At 40.0% G+C, this 23,398-nt stretch overlaps 1 long non-coding RNA gene across 1 annotated transcript in view; it reads right to left on the reverse strand.

Annotated features, from left to right (window-relative positions):
- Window positions 1-23,398, reverse strand: part of LOC115802050 (uncharacterized) — a 456,956-nt gene that overhangs the window by 120,782 nt on the left and 312,776 nt on the right. Inside the window, exon 7 of the long non-coding RNA XR_016395247.1 lies at window positions 8,307-8,435. This is a non-coding gene — a long non-coding RNA (uncharacterized LOC115802050). The remainder of the gene's footprint in view (window positions 1-8,306; window positions 8,436-23,398) is intronic.

Consider the following 23,398-nt stretch of genomic DNA (forward strand, 5'->3'; position numbering starts at 1 on the left):
GAAAGGGTATTTTCAGACTTGCCTAAAGTGGGAGTCGCTATGTACCTGATGTCATTAAACCCGTGGCCCTGTCTGCCCCAGAGTCAGTTCCATTTCTGAGCATGTCTGTTGGGCTGAAAGCAAAAATCTTTATAATAGGACTAGACATTTTAATAGCCCCTGGGGAAATAAAAGCACTTCTTGAAGGTTATTTTTTTCTGAATAAAAGTAGTCTATGCATAGAACAGCTAGAAAATATGTAGTCATTACAAAAAAATATATTATTCTTTGCCCCTGAAATGATAATACTGCTAAGTGATATTTACTGGATTTTCATCACATGCTGCGTCATCAGAGGCACTGTCTCACTTAAGCTTCACGATAACTGTATTGTAGAAATCATTACTATTTGCATTTTACAGATAAGGAACTCGTGATAGAGAGATGGCAAGTCAGTTGTTCAAGGTTACACAACTAGGAAGTGATGGAATACATAACTACTTGGTCACGACCAGAGCTCTCTACCCAGACATAAACATTTGAAGAATTTCAAAACAAGATGACTTCCCTATTCTGAGACTCTTAACCTTTGGTCTCCAAGGTATCAGAATATGAAAATGGATAGGAGCTTTCATGGTCATGGTGCAGCCTCCATTCAATTAGCCTTGAACTTAGAGGCTTCTCTTTCTCTCTTCCTCTCTCTGTCTCTCTCTCTCTTTGATTTTCTTTGGAAAAAAAAAACTGAAAGTAAACTTGGTTTCCAATGGTTTTCATCAGTGGTCGCTACAGGGCTTTCCCAATGCTCAGGAAAAACAGGTCCTTGTGACCTTTTGCCAGGGATTCTCTGTGCATGACTCAGGCATCAGCAGCAGTCAAAGCACAAGCACAAGGATGCCTATTGGCAGGTTGCACTGCCCCAGGGTGGAGCGGGGGCTCCTGGCTTGCCTGTACCTCTCTGCCAAATGCTTGAGGTGCAAGGTCCTTCATAGCACTTTCCTCCTCCAATATAGGCACCAAGAAGCCCGTCAGTAGAGCCTCCCACCCAACAAAGGAAGTTGAGAGGCAGCAGCTAATCAAGCCAGGTGCCGGAGAGCAGAGAGGGAGAGAGGACTGAGGTGGGAGAGGGAGCACGTAGGGTGCGATACTACAGGGAGCCGGCCCCTTCTCCCCATTCGTAGTGCACTCTGTTATGAACAGGACGTACAGATGGGAATTCCTGTCAATGAAAAGGCCACACACATGGCACAGCAAACCTAACTAGACGCTGAATCTTCCACAAAAGGACCTCAGTGTGACTGAGTGACCTTTAAACCATCACACCATGACAAACTGCTCCAATCTGGTTCAATCACCTAGCTTTCCCTAACGAGTGGAAAGTTGAATGCACTGTGTCTATTCTCCAAACAGCCCTGCAGGATCACTTATATTACAACTGTTTCTTTTCTACTTTTACCTGACAGCTTCATCTGTTACTTAGCCATAAGTGATGCAGACTTTTGTGCATTTCATGCATTTTATAGATATTGGCATCGTTGGGCATTGTTTTGTTTGTGTATGCCTCTCTCCAGCATTTTTTTTCACTCCCTTTCTTAGGCAGATATTTCTTTCTTCTAATAACACAGGTGAGACACACAATATTGATCTGACTGCAACATAGAACCCTCCTGAAATACTGAGAGCCAATGACCTCGTACTGCACCATACAGTAAAAGTTAGGATAGCCTTAGCAAAAGGAGTCAGTCAAGTGTTTTATAAGACAGGGAACTATAAAAAGAGTGTTCTTCAGATTCTTCTCTCACTATAATCCATTCAGGTCATATTTTATTGGGGCTTATTACCAAGTTAGAGAGTGATAAGTGTGGAAACCGTGGAAACGTCTTATGGCCAAATTGATGTTGCTTCGAAGCCCTAGTGACTCACGCTGCAGAACACTACACATTATCCATTAAGGTGCCTTTCTCGGACTTTTGTCAGCAGGGCCTTTTACAAGCTCATTCTAGGTTCAAGTTCAACCACAAGCTCACTGGGAGAGTGGGTGTGATCTCTGCTGTAAAAGGTACTGCAAGTCACTAGATTTTTTTCAGAATTAAGGAAAAGACACCACAAACTGCACATTATCCTTCATCGACTTTATTCAATTAAATACCTTGAGTTATAAGATATATTTAAATGTTCCTAAATGTTTAAGACATTTACAGTACTCTCTTTCTCTCTCTCTTTTAAACCCAATGATTCGCCTCCACTTTTTTAAACTTCAAATAAGAATATGCCTTGTCAATGTCATTATACCCATGAACATGTTAGATTTCATTATTCTACATCTGAAAAAGAATAAATAAATCCCAGTGGGTCATTAAATTTTGTAAGTTCCCCAAACCTATAACAGATAAAAGTCATACCCTACTTCAAAGAGTGTCAACAAAGCAAGTTAAAACAAGGATTCTCCGTTTATGTATAGTCCTGAAGGTTAAATCTATATCTTATCTAATTTATGAAATCAAAATAGAGCATTAAATAAACAAACTTTCAGGTTGTTGACATATAAATGATAGTCTTATAATTCTGATTATTATTTTTTGTCAGAATCAATGATGGAGGATTTTTGCAAGATAAGTGAATAAGAGTAGGGATTTTCAAAATAAAGCATTAAATATTTATTGGCTATGTACAAAGTACTTCTTAGTCAGGTGATGCCATCTTGCAGAGAGCTGAATATTTTCCAGGTTTGCTGGCAATATGTTTTAGAGAAGGGGAGAGAAATCAGCAGATCTCTGACTTTTCTTGGGACTAGACTCAACAGATTTTTAAACCAGGTACATTCAGCTACTTAGGTACATGGAAACTGCTCTCAAGCTTTACTGAATTGCTGGTTCATACACAGGAACTAAATTAGGTCTATAATTTCAGATGCCCTTTTTTAATGACTCATTTTTCTGTCAATAAAATTGACAACAGAGACCAGTACAGTTCCTTTGCCCACCTCTGAGCTGCCCTGTTGAGTCATGTGACACAGTCAAATGTTGCCAGATATAGGCTGTCACTTTCTACTGGCGTTTTCATGGAAATAAGATTAGAAAAATGGAGCCTGCACATGCCCAGGGAGGTTTTCAGCGGACATGAGGGATGGCATCAATCATTCACCAGAAGGTCTGACATTTTCATTGATAGTGCAGACCTTATATGTGTAACTAAAGATGAAGTATGTTCTTTTTCTGGTAAAAGTCATCTCCTTTGGTGGGGGCTTCTTTACTGACCTCAGAACCCCCTAAAAGATTCAAATAGCTTATCTTCCTTCCCTTCCTGAGACTAGAGAAGAATTTCTAAGATGAAATAGGGAAGTTAGGTTTAACTATGAGTTGAAGTCACATAAAGAATTTGCAAAATGTGCTCATCACAGGGGAAAAACTCTAATGATCCTTTTTTTTTTTTTTTGGCGGTACGCGGGCCTCTCACTGTTGTGGCCTCTCCGGTTGCGGAGCACAGGCTCCAGACACACAGGCTCAGCGGCCATGGCTCACGGGCCTAGCCACTCCACGGCATGTGGGATCTTCCCAGACCGGGGCACGAACCCGTGTCCCCTGCATCGGCAGGCGGACTCTCAACCACTGCGCCATCAGGGAAGCCCTAATGATCCTTTTATAATCATTTTCAAAGGAAAAAATGGATAACCCTCAGCTTTATTCTGACATTTTCCCCCATTGATGCCAATCATTTATTGGCTAATGTAACCAGATAGACTGTACTCATGAATATTTTGACACTTAAAGACAGATAACAAAGGAACAAATGTATAAGCTTGCCAAAGAACATAGGGACATGCTGAATAAAAGCCACCTTGGTGTTAATACACTCCTCCACTTTAAGAAAAGTGAAGAGGCCCAGAGAAAACTATGAGAGTTGAAGTGTAAATGTGACAATTTATATAAGATGTAAATTATTAATACATTTTAAGCTTTGTTAAAATTTTTAATTAATGTAATTAAAAATTAAAATATAGAAGTTAAGAATACTTTTAAAAATGATGCTGGTTGTTCAAGAAAAGAAATAAAATAAGAAAAATAAAATACTGAGATAACATTTTGCCTGAGTAAATTGGCAATGATTTTTTTTTTTTTTACTTTAAATATCATGCTCATTAACCAAAGCATGGGAAAACTGGCAATTCTCATTCTTTGTTGTTATGTATGTAAATTGCTAGAAATCCTATAAAGAACAATTTAGCTATATCCATCAAAATTACAGATGCACCCTACTGTTTTACCCAGAAAGTTCCAATTTTAGGAATTAATTCTACTGATATACTCCCACGCATGCAAAATGTCTTTGAGCAAAGATATTAATTGAAGCCCTGCTGGAAATAAAAATAACAAAAATTGGAAGCAACTGAAATGTGCATCAGTAGAGGGTAATTAAATATATATCTTTAACTTATAAATATGGACAATGAAATGTTATATGGCATCTAAGACAGATAAGGCAGACAATTATGTAAAAGTTCATAAGGTACAAATGTAATTACATAACCAAAATGCAGAATAATGTGCAATATATAATTCTATTTGTGCATATATGCTTATCAGTGCATAGATTAACTCTAGAGGTATACATAAGAAACCAACAAAAGTGGCTATATGGGAATAAAAATGGGGAAACTTTTAAATTTATATCATGCACAAGTGTTACCAAGAGGGAGGATAAAAAAGAACAGAAAAGGAAAGAAAAAAGATAATAAAATAATTCAAGAGAGAAAGAAATAACAAAATTAATTCTCTGTGTACAATTTAACATGGTTAATAAAGTGCTTACTACGTGAAAAGCAATAGGTCTAATTTGGTAATTATTCTCTCCATTTTTATAGGATTTTAGAGTTTGAAAGCATTTTCCCAGAGTTGATGCCAAGAGATCTATATTGCAAAACTTGGACCCATGCTGACTCATTGCCTAATAGTAAGGAGTCATTTTTATGTTTTTATATTTTTATATCTGACTCTTTGTACAATGATTATAAGACTTTTACCTTCTTTTCAAATCAAATGTAATGCCAAAAAATAAATCACAGAACTGAAAATTTTTTTAGCAAACATGCACCACAGTTCTAAAAATTGTTTCCTTAGGACCCTTAGAGAAGGAGTAGAATATTTTCATGTTAATCCTTTCATTTCAAAGAATTATTTTCCTAAACCATTTCTTTGTCTTGTGTTTTCTCTGATTTTCATTCACAAATTTTAGCTACTTCTGTTCTCACTTGAGTTTTTGTTGACAGACTTCAAAAATAGCATTTATTGGGCTTCCCTGGTGGCGCAGTGGTTGAGAGTCCACCTGCCGATGCAGGGGACACGGGTTTGTGCCCCGGTCCGGGAAGATCCCACATGCCGCGAAGCGGCTGGGCCCGTGGGCCATGGCCGCTGAGCCTGCGTGTCCGGAGCCTGTGCTCCGCAATGGGAGAGGCCACAACAGTGAGAGGCCCGCATACCGCAAAAAAATATATATAGCATTTATTTAGCTCCTTTTGCCAGTGCAGTGAGTTACTTAACTTTTTAACCATGCACAGTCTAATCCATGTAACTACAGTGTGCCTGCCTAGCCACTCCTTGGGTTCCCTGGAGATACTCTGTCTCCTTATAATCTCACCCTATTTTCCTTTCAGATTCCCACCAAGCCAGGTTCTCATTCAGACTGTTAGTTCTGCTAAGGCTAGGAGCGTTGTCAGCTCTAATTAGATTCTATTCCTCACTACAAGCCTATTGTGGAATGTGCTTCCATAATAAAATTTAGTCTGAAATAGACTGTGTGCTAAAGGTCAAGCTAAGATAGCCTTTGGCTTCCCCCTAGATTCTAAATTGATTTTCTAGTTCATGAATCTCCTCTTTTATATTTGTTTGCTGGATGGCACGACCTTAGTGGAAGAGAGTTCTGATAATCCACCCATTTAGCGCCATTGTTTCTGGTGGCTTTACTTGGGATGGGCTGGATTCTGGGAGTCTAAAATCCTTGCTGCCCTAAAATCAGGTAATCAAGGTCATTGTGTCTCCTTGTCAGAGCCTCCTCTGATACCTTTTCCCTTAATCATCTATGCAGACCCTTTCCCTTTGGTTAACATAGAGTTCTACTCTTGGGTTTGTCATTGACACACGTCTGTAACACTGGCATCACAGGGGAATGGGGCAGCTCTTCAGAATATTGATTTGCAAGAGAAAACTAGGATCCCAGTGAGTTCTCGGAGATTATAGTAGAAGTGACTCTCAATTAACAGGCTTTTAAGTACCTATTATGTAGACTCAAATAGCATATAATGTAGTTGGGGAGATGAGTCATGGACTCATGATTAGGCTAGGGAAAGCAGTAAATGCCATGTGCCAAATAAATGGTACATAAATTAAAGTATCATGGGAGCGCATAATCAGATAGCAACCACCTCCAGCTGGGATAAGCTTGGAAGACTTTTTGGACAATTTCGATTGAGTTTTCAAAGATAGGAAGGATTTAGGCCATTGAAGTGAAGAGATACTACTGAAGGAGGAAAAGGCATAAATCAAAAACAAAGTATAAAATAGGTTTGGGATGCATTGAGCACACACATTGGCTGGAATGGAGGTGTCTCGCGCATGGAGGTCAGAAGGCTTGTCATACTCAGAGACCCCTTCTTTAGGAAACTGCCCAGCCCACAGCCTTCTGCTCAGGGAAGAAGCCCCAGCACCATGCCCCGCCCCCCCACCCCCGCCTTTATGTTTTAATTGCATGGATGGGCAATCACTGGTGAAACTGGACTTGGGCAAGTGACTCAGAAGCAGCCAAATCAATTAGCACAGTGATGTCCTGAAATGATAGCCTCTGTCCAGAAGAGATGAGAGTGCTTAGCTGAGTTATTTATACCAGCTGCCTTTGGATTTTTTTTTTTTTTTTTCGGTATGCGGGCCTCTCACTGCTGTGGCCTCTCCCGTCGCGGAGCACAGGCTCCGGATGCGCAGGCTCAGCGGCCATGGCTCACGGGCCCAGCCACTCTGCGGCATGTGGGACCCTCCCGGACCGGGGCACGAACCCGTGTCCCCTGCATCGGCAGGCGGACTCCCAACCACTGTGCCACCAGGGAAGCCCTGCCTTTGGAATTTGAAGACTGATCATATGATAGCAAAGGGAAACAAAGATGACATGACAGAGGGACCATACAGGATGATGACCCTTCATCCACTCTTCTTATATCTTTTTTTTTTTACATGTTTTAAATTGAGATATAGTTGATGTACACTCTCCTTATATCTTGAGTTTCTCTTTGCATCTACAAGGAGTATCCCAGGGCATCCATATTTGAGATGGGGAGGTTAAGGATTATGGGGCAAGGCCCTGGCCTTAACCATGGCCTTGGAATTTGCAGAAAGATCCATAATGCCTCAATTCCCCCACCCCTATGGCTGAAGAAAATGTGAAAGCGGGCTAACATGAGGGGAAGACGGAGGTAGGATGGAAGCCTTGCTGTCTTTCAACATACGAAGCTTCTTTCCAAGTTTACAAATTGCAGGATTTAATCTGTTCATAAATAGCATTACCTGGAGGTAGACATATCTCCATTTTCATTCAGAGAGAGAGTACAACCCCCAAATCTGGAACCTGAGTGCTTGGAATTGAACCCCACCTTCCCCAGTATCAGCTATATAACCTAGGGCAAGTTATTTTATTTCTCTGTACCTCAGTTTCCACATCTGAAAACAATAAGGAGGAGGATAATAATCATATCTGCCTTATAAGGTTGTTATAAGAATTAAATAAAGTACATGGCACACAGTAGGAGCTATATAAACACTGTTATATAAACTTAGCATATTTTTATTTCCAAAGATTCTATGTAAGTTCAGTGGGTACTGTATGTCCCCCAGTGTAGGCCCCTATGGACTTAGGTAAAACACTTAGGATCATTTTCATAATGAATAAATGATATGATGGTATAAAGAGTCCTGTTTGAGTACCATGCTAGCATAATATAACAAAAAGATAAATTAAAAAACAGGGTTCTAGAATTTCTTTCTTCCCACAATACTGAGCAGCAGGGAGAGAAAACTATGGGACTTTGTGTGGAGAATAGGAGGCCCATATGGGGACACAGTTCCAGGTCATCACAGCACCCACTGCATCTTCTCTGTGTGCCCATACCTAAGGTTGTGCCATGCAGCATGTTTGAATTGAAGGAGAACATTGCAGGGGACTCCATGCTTTCTTTGCAAGGAGAATACAAGGGCCAGCAATACAGAGATTACATCAATGAGGCATTTTTAAAATCACTTGCTATTTGAAATTCTCTGAAACAAAACAAGAAGAAAAAACAACAGCAATACCTAAAATGCACGCCTCAGCAAACTGACAATCACTGCCCTGGCACTGACTGTCCGGGTAATGGGAGACGGCAACGGGACGCTTGGAGCCCTGCAGCTCTGAGGTGGAGAGAAGGTTCTTTCACAGCAACTCTGGAGAGAAAGAGAATGAGAGAGCAGAAGACAGTGATCAGCAGATTTCCGATGATGGCTGCGAGAGACAAGATCTCAAATGCACCGGATTTTAATGCCAATCTGCTTTCCAGTCTCATCTAACACACTTGAGTCTCACATAGGTCTGTCTTTCTTTTCAGGCTCCCAGGGGGAATCGTTTCTGCCTTTAGATCCCTTTTAGCCTTCTTTTGTTCCCACACACCTAAGGTCTAGCAAAAGCCTTACTTCTTGAGCATTTGTCCCAGGTGTGCTCTCAAAACATCCATTGTCTCGATCTTAACATCGCAGATCAAAGCAAGATCTTTATTTCCTTGAATCTGCTCTATTTTAAAAACCTCCTTCCTCTTCTGGTTTCAATTGTCCACAGTCTATTCAAAACATTTGAAAAGACTTCATCTTCCCAAGCATCATTTTATCACAATATTGCCTTTTCTTAGAATCCTATAGTTGCTCTTTATTGCTTCCTGAATCCCATTAATATCTAAGATTAGGGGCTTCATTGCCTTCCAACTGCTGGACCTCCCATCCTCTCACATTTTATTCCAACCCTGACTGCCATGTTTCCTATTACTTTCCCATTCTGCTGCCAGCAGAGAGTTTTTTATCCTCCCTCTCATTCCTCATCACACATGTGACATCTTCCCTTTGAACACAACTGTCCTACTCTTTGCCCAACCATGTCTTGAAAAATCTTCAGTATGATGGCTTTCACTCAAAACTTATAGCTTTCCCAAACAGTAAATAATTTTTCTTCTTTCTTCCTCAATTCCTGAGAATTCCACCATTGTAAACACAGAGGAGGATGAAGACGATGATGGTAACTTTGATGAAAAAAATAATAACAGCTTGTGTATGGCTAGAATTTTGCAGTTTGCATAGCAATTTCACACAATCTTATATTGTTGCTGTTCCTGTTATTATTATTTAGTTAGCAGAAACTATGTCCAAAACTCTTTTCCTCCTCACATCTCTCTATATTTCACACAGTGCTTCATATACATGGAGTAAAAGAAAGCTAGAAGGATAGACTGAGTTTTCATTGCATAGTTTCAGAAAATAATTTCCCCATGATTCCTTCTGTTTTCTCGCTTTGCAAGCTGGGATGATAAATAATTTGCCACTCTCTTCCCTCTACCAGGGGAGCTTTGAGGATTAAGGGCAGAATTATGAAAATGACTCATTTTACAAAGTGACCAGAAGAAGTGAAGTCAAGAGAATCATGGCCCAAAGGGTCACGATTTGGGAATCATGCCCCACCCGGCATATTCCTTCTGCCTCTTTCCTATATCCATTCCAGCTTTAAGAGTATGAAGTAGGCACAGCAAAGAAAAGCTATCCCAGAACTCTTGAGCTTTTATCCTAAAAATCAAGACACACATTGGCCACGAGTTAAGCTGGCCAGTAGATTTAGCAGAAATATATATTTCTGCCATAGTATCTAATTTTGGCATAGTATATAATTAACTGTGCACATAATTCAGACCCCTGAGGCAACTTCCAAATAAATGTTCGTCATTTCCACAGGCATTAACACCTATTACTTTGCGGAGAAAAGCTCCAAGAAAAGATAATCTTGGTTTTGCATCGCTAAATCAGCACTCTGAAATAAAATATTTGCTCTATTTCGGTATTTATTGAGAAATGTTTATATTCTGGGTATCTTTTTTTTCTAAACTACTGATTTCTTCCTCTTAATTTTGCAAAGTATTTAACATGCAACACCATGGGATGCCCCTTTTGGAGAACAGAACAACCTTGCAGAGCGGTCAATTAGTGCCACTCGGGGCATTTTTACAGCACTCTACCTTTTTTGTGCTTTATGCTTTTTCAGAAGCTACTTTTTATTTTAGGGCAATGAAACTAGACCCAAGGTATATTTAGACAACCATAATGAGGGTTTATCACAACTGGGGGAAAGTGAAGAAATGTAGCAGAGGAAAAAGGAGGGAAAAGGTAACGAACACAAAACGAGCACAGACACGGCACCTGATGTGATGCTAGGTATTTTACTTTAGTTATTTACACGGTTAACATTTTATTTTGAAATTTTTGAAAGAACAGTCCAATAAACACATATAATCTTCACTTATATTCATTGATTGCTAACATTTTGCCTGATTTGCATGCCATATCTGCACTATATATATATATATATATATATATAAATAGAGAGAGAGAGAAAGATATATATGTATATATATAGGACATATATATGTTTTATATAATATATATGTAGAGAGACATATATTTATGAGAGAAAGAGAGAGAAACACATGTACACATATACATATTACCTGTGTGCATATATATGGCACATTTTAAAGTAAGTTGTACATAACACTTCACCTCTAAATACTTCAGCATGCATCTCTCAAAAAACAAGGATGCTCTTCCACAAAATCTCTGTATCATTATCACACTCTTTGGCCATATTAAGTTTGATCTCTTGGATATGTGTCAATTGTAAGATCACTTGTAATTTCTCAATTGTAAAGATACATTTCTCCTTACAATTCAAATGTAATATGGGGGGGAGGGCAGTGCTACTTTGAGAATATCACTTTCTTCAACAATGTTTCATCTGTTTTAAGCATCAATTGATGACCCTAAATTATAAAAATATGATTCCAATTTTACCAATGAAGAAACCAGGTTTTACCTTCTTTATATTAACTAGCTAACATGTAGCTGAGCCAGCCTTCAGACCTACCCAGGGCTATAGATTCATATCAGCTGCCCTCTGGGGTCATGCTGCCTCGTTAAGATCTTGGTAAAACTGGCCCCAATTCCTGTAACACAATTCAGAGAAAACGCATTGCCTTTTTTAAGATTCCTGTAACTTCTTCCGGGACTTACACTGTCAGGGATACTCCAGCCTCCTGGCCCTGATGAATCGGAGCTTCCTGTTCCATGCTAACCCAAAGGCTGAGCCCAGTTTTAGTTTCTTTCCTTGATTTCTATATTAAAAGAGCTTCTGAGTGGGTAGTAGACTTTCGTGAAGAGATGTTAAAGGAAAAGATTTACTTTGCCTCTTCACCAAAAATCTAGAACTGAATATTAGACATTTCTATTCTAAAAGTCATTTGTCTCGTCTCCATGTCCCTAGCCTCACCCACCCCAGCTTCTCAGTATTCTTCTTGATGTGAACACAAAGATTAACTTCCTCTCATATTTTTATGGAGAATAATTCAGCACTCCCCAAGCCTTATAGTAAACTCCGCTGTTCCTGCTTCCCTATGCGTATCCAGACTCAAAGATTTAAATTACACCTGATCAAAATGTGATCAAGCATTGAGCTTCCAATTCTCTCTCAGTCATTCTGAGGGGGACTGGAAGAGGTAGAAGGAGTGGAATTCTTGTTACACGATATCTTAGGAAAATCAACCAATTAGCCTAAGGCCTTAAAATAAAGTCAGAGCCTAGTTTATATGCCTTTGAGTTTCCATGGAGATAAAACATTAACTGGAATGGGCCACTGTGAGGATGGTAAGAGGTTGACAGTCTCAGTAAAAATGATACAAGTGTTGGGTTTCAGATTTACAGTAACTGGTTTGGGGCTATACATGGAGTTACTCTTTCCCACAGAAGAAAGTGGCCCTTACATGCATAAAAAGAATAAGAGAAAGGGGAATTTTCATAGAGATATAAAAGAGTAAATATAGATACTTGGGAAGCAATACCAAGCTAAATGAGTTATCTTCTGCCTTTCAAAGAATCAAGACAGGATCTTGTAAGAAGAGAGAAGCACCAAATGTCCCCAAGTCAGACGGAAACCTCCACCATGTCCTGTTAACATATGAGAAAAGAAAGATATTCAAGATGGTAGGAGAATTAGCAATAGTCGTCTTAATTTTGTAAATATTTTTAGAATGCTTTATGAGATTAATCATTTTTTAAGCAGGTTTTTTGTTTGTTTGCTTGTTTAACCACAAAGACTATAATACAGGAAAAAATACCAGAACTTTAGGCAACTTCTATGCATGTTTTAAACTTTGTACACACATCTATGGAGACTTTTGTGGGTGTTAAATATGAATACGTTTTATTCAAATGATATTGCCAAAGTGTTCCCCCAAACAGGACCTGTTCCCAAAACAACCAACTTTCCCAAAGCGCCATTTACTCCAGCCTTTTCTTTTATACTGTCCAACCTTGGGTCATCAGCCTGTGAAGCATCCAGTTCATTTCACATACAACCTTTTACTGCTTTGAACTTGAGAGCACAATGTCAATGTCTATATTCTGTTTTGGAGTGGAAGAGACTACAAAAGATTTTGCAATAGGTTACCCCATCAGCTTGTCACAGGAGAACAAACACAACTTGCGGCAAGGGACAAGGTCCCTGGTTCTGTCTGCACAGCTCTGAGAGATGCCACTTTGCGATGACTTCACTTTGCTTCTCTGCAGCCTGTCCATACCCACTACCCACCTCCTCTCCCCTCCCAGTTCTCATATCTCTTTTTTGTCAACCATTGGCTGCTTCCTAGCTTTTTTTTTTTTTTTTTTTTTTGTGGTACGCGGGCCTCTCACTGTTGTGGCCTCTCCCGTTGCGGAGGACAGGCTCCGGACGCACAGGCTCAGCGGCCATGGCTCACGGGCCCAGCCGCTCCGCGGCACGTGGGATCTTCCCGGACCGGGGCACAAACCCGTGTCCCCTGCATCGGCAGGCAGACTCTCAACCATTGAGCCACCAGGGAAGCCCTGCTTCCTAGCTTTGAAAGAGTTTTCTGCTCTGCGGTCAGGCCTGTGCCAGAGTTAATAAAAGTTTCACCACTGCTGTGCCCCTCTGTTCACACCATCTCAGGAGAAATAACTCAGACAACAACTGTTCTGAAGAGGAAAAGAAGAAAAGCCAAAGAGAATTAAACTAAACGTAAGGCACTTGTCTTTTGAAGATCTCCTCTCCTTTGCCAGGATCAGGATGAACTATTTCTTCCCACAGCACCCCTCCTCTTCTAATCATTGTTATCATCTCCTGTGGACAGACCTGCTTCGTTGTTTTCTATGTCTAGCTTCCAGAAACCATGTGGACTACAAAGAAATGGCAGAAAGAGCGTAGTGACAAAGTCCAGTCTCATCCAGAGGGATGACTTTGAAAGACTGAGGAGAAGATGTAAGAAAGTGTCAGGAGTTTTTCTGAAGAGGAACTTCAGAAAAGGAAGTAAGAATAGGCAAAGGTGGCATAAAGCTGGGGAGATGCTGTTTGCTGCTGTTAACAAATTGAAATGGTTCCAGGAGTCACACGCAAGCCATTTTTTGGTTCTTAAGGAAGGTTCTATTTTTTTTCTAGGAGTAGAAAATAAAAAAAATTATAAAAATTTTTCAAAAAAGTTCAAAGGAATCCATTAGCCTGATAAAAAGATCCAACCTCTTTTATACATTTAATTATCAAATTATAATTGCCCTGAAATAATAAACAGTAGTTCACAATTTTTTAATGCTTGGTATGAGCTAGGCATTATTTAAGTGACTTGTTTGGATTACTCCCATTTTATAGACGAGGAAACTAAAACTTAAACAAAACAATTTGCTCAAGTTTCCAAACTTGCATAATTAGTAAGTGGTGAACCTGTACAAACTACCGCAACTACTCAGGACTCCATACTTTGAAGCGGGATTAGCCAATACAGGAAAATGCCAAAAGGAAGATTCAGGACCATGGAGGATCAAGAGTTACACAGTCTTAATATTACCTATGGCTCTACCAGATCCTCCAAAATCAACTTCCGGTAAATTTCATCATAACTACTTTTAGGCAAATCAAATAAAAATGTCCAAAAAAAAAGACATCGAGGGCTTCCCTGGTGGCGCAGTGGTTCAGAGTCCGCCTGCTGATGCAGGGAACGCGGGTTCATGCCCCGGTCCTGGAAGATCCCACATACCACGGAGCGGCTGGGCCAGTGAGTCATGGCCGCTGAGCCTGTGCTTCCGGAGCCTGTGCTCCGCAACGGGAGAGGCCACAACAGTGAGAGGCCCGCGTACCGCAAAAACAAAACAAAACAAAACAAAAAAACATCGAGAAAGGGAAGGAGAGTTTTACCAGTCCTAGGAAGCCAGAAGGCTAGCCAGCTATTCTCCCATAGCTGTGAATGCACTTGACCAAAAGAGATTCATCTGCGAGGTGGAAGAGGGGTGGACAGAGGGGCCAGGGGTAGCAGGAATAACTAAAGGTTGTTTGCTAGAGAGAGAGCACTGCAGACTTGCCAGATGGTGAAAATGCTTACTTTGAGGAGGTCCCATTTGAATGAGGTAAAAAGAGAAGTAGGAGCTCTAAGGACAGCAAAGCAAAGCTGCCTCTGTCTCCCTAGAGGAAAGGACATAGGGAACCCCTTGGTGCTGCCCATAGGTAGCAAAGAGCCTGCCATTATAACTGGAGCATTTCAGTAGAAATGCATATGGGCTCTTAAGTGTTTCCAGATCTCTGCTTCATTTAAGCCTTCTAGGGTAAGTAAACACCAGCAACACTTTCCAGTCAAACTGGCAAACATTCTACTTTTCTGTTTGTTGACAGTCAACAGTTTGTCTTTGATATTTCTGATGGATCAGTGTTGAGAAATGGGACCTTGGAGAATCAAGGCCTTTCGCCTTGCATTAATTCCTCTGCCTGATCAATAAGAGAAATAACAGTGCACTGCTCAGAACCCTGCTGCAGATAAATTAGATAATGTCTATAGAGGATAATGAAGATTAAAATGGTGCATGTACCATTGTCATGAATAATGAACACATTAGCTATACATTGTTATCCCAAACATACATTTTAAAGCTTATCGACTACGAAACCGGTGACATTTTAGTAGATGTTGGTTCAACTTAAAAGGAGGCCGTTTTGAAAAATGATCGACTAGATTCAAATAAGACTTCTAAATAATTTTCATATTTCTATTAACTGTTCATTTAGGATCACATTGTACATGGTCACTCATTATCACTAGGCCATTCTAAGCTTTTCACAAAAGGATTTCAAATAGGACCAGGGTTTTTTTTTTCAACCCAGACAGTAATGACCCTTTCTTTTTTTTTTTTTTAACATCTTTATTGGAGTATAATTGCTTTACAATGGTGTGTTAGTTCCTGCTTTATAACAAAGTGAATCAGTTATACATATATATATTTTCCCATATCTCGTCCCTCTTGCATGTCCCTCCCTCCCACCCTCCCTATCCCACCCCTCCAGGCGGTCACAAAGCACCAATCTGATCTCCCTGTGCTATGCGGCTGCTTCCCACTAGCTAGCTATTTTACGTTTGGTAGTGTATATATGTCCATGCCACTCTCTCGCTTTGTCACAGCTTACCCTTCCCCCTCCCCATATCCTCAAGTCCATTCTCTAGTAGGTCTGTGTCTTTATTCCTGTCTTACCCCTACGTTCTTCATGACTTTTTTTTTTTCCTTAGATTCCATATATATGTGTTAGCATATGGTATTTGTTTTTCTCTTTCTGACTTACTTCACTCTGTATGACAGACTCTAGGTCCAACCACCTCACTACAAATAACTCAATTTCATTTCTTTTTATGGCTGAGTAATATTCCATTGTATATATGTGCCACTTCTTCTTTATCCATTCATCTGTTGATGGACACTTAGGTTGCTTCCATGTCCTGGCTATTGTAAATAGAGCTGCAATGAACATTTTGGTACATGACTCTTTTTGAATTATGGTTTTCTCAGGATATATGCCCAGTAGTGGGATTGCTGGGTCGTATGGTAGTTCTATTTGTAGTTTTTTAAGGAACCTCCATACTGTTCTCCACAGTGGCTGTATCAATTCACATTCCCACCAACAGTGCAAGAGTGTTCCCTTTTTTCCACACCCCCTCCAGCATTTATTGTTTGTAGATTTTTTGATGATGGCCATTCTGACCAGTGTGAGGTGATATCTCATTGTAGTTTTGATTTGCATTTCTCTAAAGATTAATGATGTTGAGCATTCTTTCAGGTGTTTGTTGGCAATCTGTATATCTTCTTTGGAGAAATATCTATTTAGGTCTTCTGCCCATTTTTGGATTGGGTTGTTTGTTTTTTTCTTATTGAGCTGCATGAGCTGCTTGTATGTTTTGGAGATTAATCCTTTGTCAGTTGCTTCATTTGCAAATATTTTCTCCCATTCTGAGGGTTGTCTTTTGGTCTTGTTTATGGTTTCCTTTGTTGTGCAAAAGCTTTTAAGTTTCATTAGGTCCCATTTGTTTATTTTTGTTTTTATTTCCATTTCTCTAGGAGGTATGACCCTTTCTTCTTAAAAATTTTTTCAGAAAATTGGAAAGCATATTAAGAAAAAGATAAATAAACCCTATCTATGAAGTTCTACCCACTCTTTGGACCTTGTAAGTCCTCCTACCACTGCCATTTACCCAGCCACTGGCATGACTCACCTGATGTGCTTCTCCCAGGTAAGCCTCACCAGCTGCTTGCCCCTCCATTTAACTGCCTAACCCACCCCAATTTAAATGCCTGGATCCATGATGAATCTCTTAAATTTTGCTTTGTGGTTATGTGATCAATCAGTCAATCTATGCTAGTGAATTCTAGAGTAACTAATACATAAGTAACAGCTTGCAATTTTTACCTGGGACCTCATCACATGATGGTTGTTCCTAAATCTCTGTGTACATAACAGAGGTTGCTGGAGATGTAACTGCCTCGGTATGTACTGACTCTGTGACCCGCTCAGTCCTCACTACTCCAGAGCGTCCTCCGCGCTCACCTCCCTTCAGGCTTCTTCAGCTCTTTATTTATTGTGCGAACTGTAAATCTGTTGTGGCATATCCCTTGGCACTTTCACTGGACGAGCTTCTTGACTAGAACAAATTTTAAACTAATGTCCTCTCTCTGGCCGCTAGTTGGGAATTTTATCATTCTGAGAGACAGAGCCACAGAGAGAGAGCCAGAAACAGACGCTCCAGTGACTCATTTCTGAACAAAATCCTAAAATAAGCAAGCTTTCCAAATGTGCATAAAATTTCAACTGCATCTGTACGTCCTGCTTATCTCTGGTACAAGGAAGCTTATTTAAATTGCCTCCAGAACTTGCCCCTACCCTCCAATAATATGGACAGTGCCAGTGCAGGGTGGCAGGGCAGGGGTCCTTGCAGAGAGGGAGAGAGAATGTTTCGGAGGGCAAACTGGAGAATCCACCCCTTAGGCCCTGCTGCTGACCATTTGCAAATGCAGGGCTGAGTCTGGGGCATCAGAGGGGAAGGTGGGGGAATTAGGTGGCAATTATTTACATGGGATTCATGGTGGAGCAAAAATCTTTTCCTAAAGAAAATCTTTAGATGAAAAGGATAATTTTGGGAAGGAAGTTTTTTCATCCACGGTGTTAAATGAGCTTATTTAAGCAGAAATTCTTAACCTGGGCTCTATGGAACCCCTAAAAGTTCCTGAGGGTATTCTGCAATTCGATGCAGAATGATGTGGTATGTGTATTGCATGAGAATAATTCAAGACTACAACTCTTAAATATTTTCAGCCTCAAAGAATAGTTCATGACCTCAAAACATTTATAAAATTGAATTATAAACTGTAAACTTAAAAGACCCAAAGAGAGACATTCTGAATTACTGTATGGAAATATTGTACCTAGGCAGTGATTTATTCAGGTATGGTAAATGATGACCAAAGTAAGTGAAAGATACTATTTACTTATCATTATTATTATTTTTTATATCACCTTTCTGTATGCACAAACCCAGTGAAAGTGGGATGCTTCATGGAGGACAGAGAGAAAACAATAGGATTAACAGTGCTCTGAGATCCAGGGATTCATGTAAACCTTCTAAGCTTCTTATTTCAACTCTAAGATAAGAATTCGATCTGATGACATTTCAAGTGAACTTTCCACTCTAAACTTCTATAGCAAAGCCTTTATCCATGCTATAATTTAAATATTTGTTCTCAAAGGTACAGTCAATACAAAACAAAATTTTAAAACAAAAACAAATACACAAGGAAAAATACGTAAATTCTGTGTTCTTTTAAAACCTCTCCCAAAATTAAGACACTTCCTTGTCAGAAACCACACTGGAATATCTACAGAATTTGTCCAAAAGCACAACTTTCTTATGATTTGGTGACAGTCATTGAAAAAAGAATTGTAGTTTGCGGGACTGCCTAATTTGTTGATAACTAAACACTAGCAGTTATTCTTAAACTTCAGCCTGCATCAGATTCACCTCAAGGGCTGATTGAAATAGATTTCTGGGTACCACCCCCAAAATTTCTGGTTCACTGTGTGGGTGTGGAGCCTGAGAACTCGCCTTTCTAACATGTTCCTGGATGATGCTGAAACTCTTGCACCAAGAACGACAGTCTACCCTGCACTACCTGCCACCCTGCACAACCCTCCACCCTGCACAACCCTCCACCCTGAACTACCCTCCACCCTGCACAACCCTCCATGCTGCACTACCTCTGCAACAGAAGGTTGTCTGAGCCAAGGAACATCCCATTTGATTGTCATAGAGGAAACAGACATGTCTTGTTTTTTATCTCTGAGAGCAGATATATGACGTTTAGAAATTCCTAACTCTCTCATGAAACCTTGCTCCCGACGTCCACATATAGACTCATTCTCTGGTAACTCAGTAAGTTTCATTGACTTATTCTGACTTCTGGGTGGCAACAGCTCTAATCTCTCAGATTTCCCCAAAGAGAAAAAAAGAGCCATGTGCACATTTAAAAGAAAGGAAGGAAGGAAGGAAGGAAGGAAGGAAGGAAGGAAGGAAGGAAGGAAGGAAGGGGAGAGAGAGAAAGAAAGAAAGAGAGAGAGAGAGAGAGAAAGAAAGAAAGAAGAGAGAGAGAGAAAGGGAGAGAGAGAGAAAGGGAGGGAGGGAGGAAGGGAGGGAGGGAGGGAGGGAGGGAGGAAGGAAGGAAAGACAGGGTTAATACCACTCACTGAGCCTTAGGTCTTGACCAGGTAATTGGATGCCTTGTCTTAGGAGGCATGAAATGAGTAGAGTCCATGCCTCCAGGGAATACTGAGAAGTAGACAACACATGCTTGGGTCATATCTGTGCCACTTATTCATTACAACTCATTTAAAATAAACTGGGATTTTTTTTGGTTTTTGTCCTGAGCTTGAACTTAATATTTTCTTAATGTCTGTTATCTACTTCTGCCAAAAGTGCTACTTCTTCCAGGGAGGAACCGGAAGTACAGCAGATGAGCAAGGGAGACTAAAGACCGGACAGAGCCCGGGTCCTGCTACATTTTTGCTATGTGGCCTTTCTGAGCTCCCATTTCCTGGTGGGTAAAGTGGGAACTACTTATATTGCCACGAGTCTTGGGAGAAAAATGTGCATTTTCTTTTCCTTTCAGTTCCCTATAGGTAGATCTTCATTCACCATGTGCTTTATCACCCACTTTCAAAGGTCCCAATACACATCAGAACTATTTGGATGACACTAACACATAATATGTCAACTTTCAGAGATCATATAAACTCCACTATCTTACATATCTGTAAGTGACAACCATGATAATTTATATTCTTAGACACAATGCTAAAAGTCTTAATAAAACACCTGCTAAATTTTCAATCCGTAAGTATGGCAATATCACCCACCCAATTATCCTGTTGAGCCTACGATGTGTAAGGCATTAGGCTAGGCCCTATGGTGCAGGGGTCCCCTGACCAAGACCATCAGCATCACCTGGGAACTTATTAAAAAGGTGGATTCTTGGGTCGCACGCTACAACTACTGAATCAAAAACTCTGGAATGGGGCCCAGCAATCTGTGTTTTAACAAGCCCTCCAAGTAATTCTGATGCTTGCTAAAGTTTGAGAATCACTGCCATAGGAGATTCAAGAAAGTAGCAAACAATCTGATTGTAATGCATGGGAGGTTAGACAAGAGTTCAAATAGCAACCGCACAGAGCAGTACGTAGCAGCTGTGTGAGTGTGACAGAGCTTGGGAGTTCCATGGAGGGACAGGGCACTTCACATTGGAGCATTAACAGAGGCTTCACGGAGAGGGTGTAGTAGAGTGAGGACTAAAGAATTTTAAAATGCAGAGCGATGCGGAAGGCAAGACAAACTGCAGAAGCAGCCTGAAAAAAGCTTTGGAGGGAGGTTAATGATTAATTCAGAGAAGCTCTTGTGATGAACCAGGCGAAGCAAAAAGTTGCTACATTATGGAGAATTTGGAACACTGTGCTAGAAATGTACTCCCAAAGCAGTGGGAAACCATTGCAGGTTTTTGAGGAGGAAAGTTACTCAAGCTGACCTGTGTTTCAGAAAAAAAGCTCTGGGAGTGAGGTGAGGGATTTGGCATAGAAGAGTTTAGAGGCAGAGAATGATGTGTTATAGCCCTTTCGTGAGGGACTCTGAATTCTAATTTAAGATCCCCAATGTTGTTTAAAAACCACTGCATTAGAATAAAGACTGTTTTGTTTAAATGAGAAATGCTGTCATCTGATCACATTTTGATCCATACCATGCATTGTTTCATAGCTCTAACTCATTCGATTAATTTAATAAATGCTCATTTGAATGCTTTTTCTGTACTACAAAACAAATGAAATTCAGTAGTATGGTGTTTCTTTTCCCAAACCTTCTTGTTAAGCAAAAGGATGCTTTCAAGTCAGGGATCTTGTGCTTGTGCATCATCCTAGCTTCCTCTTTTCTGGGAAGATGACACAGCCTTCCTTGTTTATCAGCACATCCAGCATGTCTGTCGGTCCCTTCCACTTTTCACAAGATGGGTCCTGTTCAGAACTTCCCTACTGGGTACAGCAATCGTGTCTCTCAGGAAGTTCAGTCCATACATCACTGGCAGGTCAACAATGACCTCGCCTCTTCTTTGCTAAAACTGACCCGCTCCAACTCCCAGAAGTCATCCTTCAGCAGGGAAATATCTATGTGACCTGGTAGAACCAATCAACTCAGTGGAACTTGATGGATGGGTAGGACTTGGTGGGCATAGGGGAGGGAACACAAGTGTTTGAAACACGCTGGAAATTGCATTTTTTGTTTGTTTGTTTTTTAACCTGACTTCTTGTAAGCCGTAATGTTCAGTGTTTAGGTACTGATGACCCTGTTTTTAAATCTCAGCCAAACTACTTATTGTGAGATCTCCTGGGTTTCTTGTTTTCTCTCAGTTTATTCATATTCAAAATGGAGAAAACCCTTGGAGTTGTAGTGAGATATGATGGTTAGCACAGGAACTATTATTATCATTTTTTAATTGTTGCAAGCAAATTGAAGTTTGAGAAAAAGTATCACTTGATCATTAAATTAGTTAATAATAGAGAAGACACACATCAGCTGTTATAATTCAGTGATGCATATTTTATTCTAGATATTTAAAAGGAGAATAGGGTGTATTTCGTTCAGGTAATACAAAGGAGAAAGGTTTTAAGTTTCTAGTCAAGGAGCTGAGGCACAGAATTCTTCTTAAACGGCAATACACACTAACTTTAGTTTTTATTGCTTATGTTTCCAGTATAGGGAATATAACACACCAAATTATGCAGAAAGTAGATTTTAGTTTACTCCTGTAAAATGAATGAGAAGCATAATTTGGCTCTAAAAATAAAGTTTTTAAATTGCTTTCAAATTAAATTTTACTCTGGAATCAGAGTACTTTAACCAACACTGGTTAAAGTTGTCACCGGGCTGCGGTGACAACTATTCCATTTCACATTGAAAGAGTTAGAGCATCAAAAGAGAAGGAAGTAGCCTAAATTCGCATATCAAATGAGTGAAATCTCACAGAAGAACTAAAACTGATTCTTGAGGTAGAGGGAGAGATGATAGGCAGAGCACAGAGGATTCCGAGGGCAGTGAAAATAGTCTATATGATATTATAATGATGGATACATGTCATTCTACATTTGTCCAAACCCACAGAAGGTACAGCACCAAGAGTGAACCCTAAGGGTAAACTATGGACTTTAGATAATTATGATGTGTCAATATATTTTTATCCTTGTTAAAAAATTGTACTATTCTGGTGAATGCTTTTGATAATGGAGGAGGCTATGCATGTGTGAGGGGCGAGGGTATCTGGAAAATCTCTGTACCTTCTTCTCAATTTTATTGCAAACCTAAAACTGCTCTCAAAAAATAAAATTTGAAAAGAAACTGACTCTCTCTTTCCTTAGGATGGAGCTCGGGCTGACTGGGCCATAGGGATCCCTGAGGGTGGAGCAGAGACTTCCAGGAAATTCAATCACAGAAGGGAAAAGAGCAGAGAATTCTACAGGAAGTCAAAGCCTGTTGAAATAACCAAGATGAGGTTTTAGAATTATTCACTGAAGTGTAAGAATATGAATGTTCATACTAATAAGTTCCAACACAGTATATTTCCAGCACATGGTGGGGTAGGAAAGGATGAGAACCACAGAGAAGTACTCACTGTGAACTCAAAAGTGAGAAATATATTATCACCCTCTAGTGTATAAAACCACAAATCTATGGTATAAAACCCCCCTCTACTGTATAAAACATAATGGATCAGAGCAGAATATCAAAGACATTTAAAAGATCTAGAGTGATTCCAGGCCCTTGAGACTAGACAACAACCCGATATGAACTCATATTAGACTAAAAAATGTCTCATTAGAAGCAGGGGTGACCTATCATGGAATCAGAGAAAAGGGAGTCAATATTTAAAGCAAATACTGAAAAGTCAAGAGTGGGATTGGAGACCATAATACTTGAGGAGCATGAATACATATGGCTGTGTAACATTCACGACAATCATCAGTGGTGAGGTAAAAACTGAGAAGACCTACAGCTAGATTGATCAAAGGTTGAGATTCAGCTGGGCAGGTAAAATGGGAGGACAGGCAAGCAAGGACATTAAAAGAAAGTGACTGAAGTGATTTACAATGGGGGTCTAAGTTGGATGAGAGAGCAGTGAAAGTAGGAGGAGTTGATGGACAAAACGCCAGGAATCGTGGAGGGACTCAAGAGTGATGATGCTGGAAAAACAGA

Source organism: Delphinapterus leucas, chromosome 12 (assembly GCF_059928025.1).
Source record: "Delphinapterus leucas isolate spDelLeu-1000000601 "Yukka" chromosome 12, BTC_Dleu_Yukka2, whole genome shotgun sequence".
Classification (NCBI taxonomy): domain Eukaryota; kingdom Metazoa; phylum Chordata; class Mammalia; order Artiodactyla; family Monodontidae; genus Delphinapterus; species Delphinapterus leucas.